Here is a 7564-nt window from a genome sequence, read left to right on the forward strand (position 1 = left end):
CTGGTTATTGAATGGAATATCATTAAAATCCAGACCACTTCACAGTGCTACATGTATCTACCCAACCTCTGCCTCTCTTCCTCTGAGCCTGCCCTCCACTCCATCGTAACTATTTTATCGCAACACAAAGCATTTTTTGTGCATTCTTGAAAAGGCTGATTTGTGTGCAGGCCAATCCATCTTCGGTATCTCATTTTGTTTTAGTCCTTTCATTTAAATGGCAATTACTCAGAGAGGATTATTTTCTCTCTCTAGGAATAGACTCTTTTTTTTCAAACCTTGTTGTTGTAGTTTGGTGCTAAATGCCTTGGATCGATTTTCTTGGCAGTTTTATCCATCACATCATTTTAAACAGGACAATTATTTGAAAAAAAAAATCAAAATAAAGGCAGTGCTCAAAAATGCTCAGAGTTCAAAAGCATAGATGCATGGGAAAACGATGAAAGGGCAGGAGCAACTGCACACGGAACATGTAGGCTGGTGACTAATACGGAGGGCAATAGATTAGTAAGCAATGCAAAAATAAGTGATATGGGAGATACATATATTTCCTATAAAGCCTTTTATTTAAATTGTGGGTTTTCTTCTTGACTTTGTTTTGCAAGCGAAGCAGCATTAATACTGTTGCTCTTTTAACTTTTGGAGTTATCTGCTTGTTAGTTTTAGGGGCATTCAGAATACATTGTGCTCCATTGAAATGGCAGTTCCTCAGCCCTTTTGCTGGGGACACACCATGTGTCCCTGCCTTTGGCAATCCCAGTGCTTCAAAATTGGACAGGATTTACAAGGAAGTAACAGGAGGGAGCTAGAAGGGGTAGGCAGTGAATGCACCAGTTTTTCTTGTCTGAAGATATTGGTACAAATCTGGGTTCAGTGAACTCAGCCAATGAACAAGTGGCATGGAAAGGACGAGAGGAATGATTAATCAGAAAACAGTATCTACAGGAGCAAAGTGGTTTCCATCAAGGGAAAATGATTATGACAAGAAAGCAAGATACAGTCACAAAATATCCCCCAACTTGGGGGCAGCCAAGTACGTGCACTATGGAGCCCTGTCTCCCCCAATGCTTTTTCTTCCACCTTGGTGTCCCATGCAATGGTTTTAGAGGCTGTTCTTTGAGCACCTGTTCAGCAGAGGAGAGGGAAGTGTACTGAGGACTGAGTGGTGCCCTGTCACATGGCCATTCATAAAAACGTACATACATGGTGTCTGCTATTCCTGTCTAGCCCTTGTTCAACAGGCTTCATCACAGTCAGAAGAAACAAAGAGAAAAGCCAAGAGAAGAGAATCTGTGGAAGCAAAGCTTCTACATATACTTCAATTTAAAAAAGAGGCAGAGATAATGTGGAAGGCAGGAGCAATAACAAATATGGACTGCTTCATGAATGTGCTTGCCATCCTTGAACCAGGGCCCTGGTAACCTTCTCTGTATCATTCCAGTTTTAGCATATGTGCTGCCAAAAGAGTAGCAGTAGAGGGATAAGGACTGTGTTAATGGCCAGAGTACACAGCATCAGTAAAAGTTAGTTAGTTAGTTGGATGCTGTCCTCCCCCTAACTAACTAACTAAGTAAGGGTGCATCTACGCAGTACCCTAAACTCAAAATAAGATCTGCAATTTGTGCTATGCAAACTGCATATCTTATTTTGAATCTTTTTTGAAATATCTTATTTTGAAATTTGGCCCATATACACAGCACCAAATTTCAAAATAACACACTATTTCGAGCCATCCCTTAACCTCATGCAACAAGGTTTACTGGGACGGCGAAATATTTTGAAAAAACGGGTGGCTTGTTTAGACACGGGGTAGACTCAGTAACTCGGGTATCTCAGAATAGCCGTGCTGTGTAGACTAACTAACTAAGGACATCAGATCATCTTCTTGTCTCCTGCCCAAAAGGATTCTCATGCTGGTAATGCACCTGCAGTTGCTCCTGGAAGAACCACACACAGAGAAACACTCAGTGAAGGCATTGATATTTGTCGCTTTCAGTTGCTGCAGGGGTGTGTCACCAAGCAAGTTCCATGACGGTAGTCAGTCACAGCCTTTTATAGGAGAAGTCTGGGAGAGGCTGGTATTTGGGGAATTGGTAATCTATTTCATATCAGCAGCTGGTGGCTCTTTGACTTGCTTTTCCTCTGCAAAAATAAAACTAAATCCTGTTCTGGTGCTGAGATCGCATGACATGACTGGAAGGTTAGCAGAGGGAGTTTAATTTCATGACACCCCTCTGATTGGCCAGATGGCTCAAGGATCTTTTCTGTTATTTCTTACTGATTGATAATTGGATTAACTCTTTGATCATATTCTCTGTCTCTGACACATGAAAATTACTTCCATCCTACTTCAAAAAGATAATTCCTAGGGACTCCAGGGAAAAAAGGGATAAAGAACTTTTTAACCAGAGGTTACCATTTCACATACATCCTCAGGGCAGCAGGCAAAAGATATTTCCATCCAGCGTCTCTCCCTGTAGACGTACGTGGAACAAGCTGGTGTTCACAGTCTGCGTTCCAGCTCTCAAAGCCACCATAGCAGCTGATTCCTTTGCCCAGTGGAGAGGACAAAGACTAGATGAGCATGGAGCAAGCACAATCTAGAGGAGGCATTTCAAAGGATTATTAAGGAGCTTACGCTTTATGGTGGTGTGACGTAGTGGGGACTGTGCTCCCTCTGTTTGCTTTGTTATGTTGTGTGTGATTCCTGCTGTCCTGTACTGTTCTGTTGTAACCCCATGTGTGCATGCCTCAGTTTCCCTGGGCACTGCACTGGTACCTGGCTGGGGATGGGAATGCTGGGTGTGGCTCTCACTGCAGGGGAGGCTGCCTCATCTTAGCACATACACAACGATAGCTCAGGCCAGGGGTGTCCAAACTTCTTTCAAAGAGGGCCAGATTTGAAGAAGTGAACATGCGTGAGGGCCGACCATTTTGCCTGACATTCTTTGAACCATTAAAATTAAATGCAAATTAACTATTTTATGCAAAGTTTATTGCAAACGGCATACTTTTCATTTCGTCACATGGATGACAAATCTAAACAGGTGTTAAATCACTCTGCCTTTCATATCTGAAGGCCAGATGAAAAAAAAAATCCAGGAAGCTGAAATATATGTCAGGAACATTGTAAAGTACATTACATATTTTCAACTTTTAAGTTCAAAAAATATGAACAGGAACATAACACCAACTATACATGTTGTGTCCAAATATATTTATAACTGATTTAGACCAACTGACATTAACTAAGATTTTACAATGTATTCATCTCAATTGAAAAAAAAAAACTTGCCTACACTAATGTGAAGGGTGAAACTGAGATCTGGACTGCAGCACAGGAGAGCGCAGGGCACGCTGGCCTCACGGCGGCCCGGGGGCAGGGCGAACCCGCAGCCAAGCGGGGGATCGGGGCTGCGGATGTGCCCTACAGGGCAGGGTCTAGGACTGCGGCGGCGGCGCGGCCCGAAGCGGCGTGCTGCGCTGCGCGCGCCAGTTAAAAGGAGCACCGGGGAGCCGGGAGAAGCGGGGGCCGTATTAAATCCAATCGCGGGCCGCAATTGGCCTGCGGGCCGGACTTTGGACATGCCTGGCTCAGGCAGTCTTATAACTTGAGCCTACGGGGAAGAGTCACCTTTTGAAGCGAGACAAAGGAGGAGGCGGGGCTGCCTGCAGGGTTGGGACAGGCTGCTGAGTGTGTGAGTCCTCTCGGCTGGCAGCAAATGCAGGGTGGGGGCCTAGGGCGCTGGTCCTGGGTCCCCCTCTCTCCAAGGTGGGTTGTGCTGACTGACTGCTTCTGGTTCCTGAGTTAACAAGTGTGTCCCTGTCAACGAATAAACGTTCTGTTCTACTTGCTGACAGTCACGTCTGTGCAGGGCCCAGTGACTCCCCCACACTCTGTGACAGTGGTTCACCAGGGAACCTTAGGATTGGTAATCACCTGACTTGTTGAGGAATTGAGCACCTTCCGCTCTCATTGAAATAACCCTAAATTCAGGGCTTTTCACATGCATTATTATCAATTTGAAAACGTAACCATTTCCAGGAGAGAGAAAGATGGGTGAGGGGAACAGCTGAGAAGTCTCATTCACTCCATCTAGATCATCTAATCACTAATTATCATCCCATGCTTTCTACGACATCACTTCCAGATGATACGCACCGACACAACCAGAGTGTGCAAGAATAATTTATCAGCAACTTTCCATCATGCCCACCTCATGTCCCATTACATTTGCTACATGTCAAAGCCCTCATGAGAACTATTGTGAGACATCCTTACCTTGGATCAAGAATCGCCATATAGATTCAGAAAAGCTTCACCAGTATTGTTATCTCTCTGTCAGTCTTTTTCCACTGATGGCCTTTGCTGTACTTACCGCTGTGTAAAATGGCACTGTTAAAAATTACTTTGTGGAGCCAGGTCTGTGAATGAATGAAGGTCTATGAATGAATGCAATTACAGAGGTAAGGCAAACAGCATAGAAGGCCAGATCCAGAGCTTACTGTAGGCAATAAGGACTAGATCCAGAATAGGATTTAGGCTCCTAACTCCTAGATTTATGATGATCCACAGTATAACAAACACCTGAAATTACTCAGTGTCTGAATTTTCAATGTAAAAGTTTCCTCATAGCCTAAGTTTCTACAATTATTGCCAGACCGATGCAGTTACCTGCATATCTCCCAACGGAACTCCACCGCGATGCTCAAACCATGTGAAGATATGGGTTGGTCCAGCTGTCTCACCTGCATTGGCCTGCTCAGCTAGGTGTGCTTTGAGCACAGCTGACCTCCACACCCAAGCGTCCTCACCCAGGGTGTAGGAGAAGCCATTTCAGTCTTCCATCAGAAACATGTGGCTACAGCTGCCCACGGCAGAAACAGCAACAACATCCAAGGCCTTATTTTTCAGGTGTGCACACTTTCCAATGAAGTCAACAGTGTCCACTTACAGTACTCACCCATTGGGATTACACCCCCCCATGCACATCTTCTGCTTTACAGTGGGCTTTGTCCTGCTTCTACTGGCTGCATTTTAATAGGCACTTTTTTTCCTCCAGAGACATTCATGATGATTAATGTTTTATCAGTGTGAATTCCAAAGAAATTAACAGTGATTTGCCACTCATCGGGAAGTGTTGTTGATCATTCTAGTGGAACACGGTGTCTGGGTATTTAAATGTCTCTTGATATTTTTATTTAAGAAAAAAGGAGATACAAGACTCATTAAAATCCCGCAGTACAGCTTTCACCTCCAGAAATGGATAAAGGTTAAAAAGACATCTTTACAAGCATGCATTTGTGTGCATGGTTTTCTACTACATGGAGAAAAAAAATCAACACCAATTTTAAAAGTACTCTCTGCTTGTTTTTGGAGCAGTTGTTCTTGAAGAGACTGGTTTACCTACACATGTAACATTACTAGAAGACTCTGGCTACCATACAGGAGTTGAACATCTTTAATTCATGTGGGACACAAAGGTGTCTGTATATCACAGGAGGTATTTAGGCCCAATTCCTTAAACGTATTTACGTACCTAACTTCCACTGAAATGAGTTAGAGTTAGGTGTCTAATATCCTTGAGGGTCTTGGCCATAGCACCTCACCTTTGACACTCAATAGTTTACAAACACTTAGAGAACTCCATTGTCAACATTTTGAATATCAGGTTTACAAAACTGCAATAGAAAAATGCTAGCTCAGCCACATTTTTTTTAACCTCCTCCTTATGTCAACATAATTGGTGTGGAGGTGACAGCTTGAGACAAATTGCAGACTTGTATAATTAATTGCACATGTGATAAAGTACATTTATCTATTTCCCTGTCTCACCAAATGATGTTCAACAATCCAGCTCTACTGGAAGACCTTGGCATGTTCCAAACTCCTAAGGGTATATTTCCTCTACTGGTGGATTGATGCTGCGGTGATCAATTCACAGGGGGTTGATTTAGTGAATCTAGTGAAGGTCTAAATCTAGTGGGTCTAAATCAACTGCTGAACATGCTCTTGTCGACTCTGGTACTTTAACAGAATGAGAAGCTTAAGGTAAGCTGACCCAGTGTGGTATAGACACTGGAATAAGTCAGTCTAAGCTATGGCAACTCCAACTAGGTTATTCTCATAGTTGGAGTTACGTAACTTAGGTTGCCTTTGCTTCAGGTAGGTCTACACTATGAGGTAATTTCAAATAAATGTCTGTCATTTCTATAAAATTACCTTGGTAGAGGACTGCTTCCTTCTTACTATCACAAAAGTGGAGCTTCTCTCTGAAGATTATACCTACCAAAGGTATGGAATGAATAATTTGGCATTTCATAAATGATGGATTTAATGTTCTTTTTCTCAAAAATATAATTTAATAACATATAACTTATGTACTTGGAGAAATAGACTTCCCAGTTTCACAATAATGGCACTTCCTTTTAGATTTTGAAGGTTCTGAGTAGTTTGCTTCATTAAAAACAATGAGGAGTCCCATTGCACCTTAAAGACTAACACATTTTTGTCTTTAAGGTACCACAGGGCTTCTCATTGTTTTTACAGATACAGACTAACATGGCTACCCCAGTGAAATCTGATTCACTGTTACTCAGCCAGTGCTTACAGGTGGAGTGATACAAAAAAATCCCATCAATAAACATCCCGTCTATAAAATATTTCTATAGTCACTGCTTTCTGTAAAATATGTGGCATCATATCACCAACGGGGGAAGGAGGCGAGGCAGTTGCCCTGAGGCCTGGTGACGTAAAGTGACCTGGGGCTCGGGGCCCCAGGCCTTTTAAATCACCACTGGAGCCCTGCACATCATGGTCTAGGGCACACTGAGGGCTGGATGGGGGAGGCACAACATGGTTCGGGCAATGCTGAGGGCTGGCCGACCGTAGTCCCGCCCCTTCTGCCTGAGGCCCTGCCCTTTCTGGGAGGGCCCAAAGCAAAACCTCCTCCCACACACACATTGCCCAGGGCCCAGCAAAATCCACCGCCAGCCCTGCCCTTAACTAGTGATTTTGGTGCCCAATTTCAGATACCTTAAAGTGATCAGATTTTAAGAATATGTTGAACACTGGTACTCTCAAAATCAGGCTTTTAAAATCACTATTTATTAATGAAAATCTTGCCTCTTCTCTAGTAGGCCTGATTCTCCATTACTCTGTATCTTGTGTTGACATTTACAATAGTGTGAAATGGATGTGAAATGTTACCTTTGTATGTTATATAGTCGTTTAAAAGGTCTGCAAAATTGTAGCATGACCAGGCTCTGTATATCTTCCCAGATTTTTATAAAGCCTCTAGTTTAGTAATATGATTAAACTGATCAACTTTTTCCCACTTTAAGCTGAAAAGCTTTCATTCTACCACTGATTATTGCCTTCCAAAAATAAAATCCTTCATCTTTATCTGTTTCTGACAAGAAACTAGCAGATGACAGATACATTTAAATCAGGAATCTAACGTGCACAGTTACAGCAAGAAATTCAAAATCTGAAATGAGCATTATTAATCACAAAATTGACTGTTGCATGATCAGCAGTTAGGAAAACACAAACAATGCAGTC

At 42.8% G+C, this 7564-nt stretch overlaps 1 non-coding gene across 1 annotated transcript; it reads right to left on the minus strand.

Moving 5' to 3' along the window:
* Window positions 1–1364: 1364 nt before the first annotated feature.
* LOC112544380 (U6 spliceosomal RNA) lies at window positions 1365–1470 on the minus strand. The gene has a single exon (XR_003087726.2). It is a non-coding gene; the product is annotated as a U6 spliceosomal RNA (small nuclear RNA).
* Between the last annotated feature and the right edge of the window lie 6094 nt (window positions 1471–7564).

Source organism: Pelodiscus sinensis, chromosome 3 (assembly GCF_052426305.1).
Source record: "Pelodiscus sinensis isolate ZL-2025 chromosome 3, ASM5242630v1, whole genome shotgun sequence".
Lineage (NCBI taxonomy): Eukaryota > Metazoa > Chordata > Testudines > Trionychidae > Pelodiscus > Pelodiscus sinensis.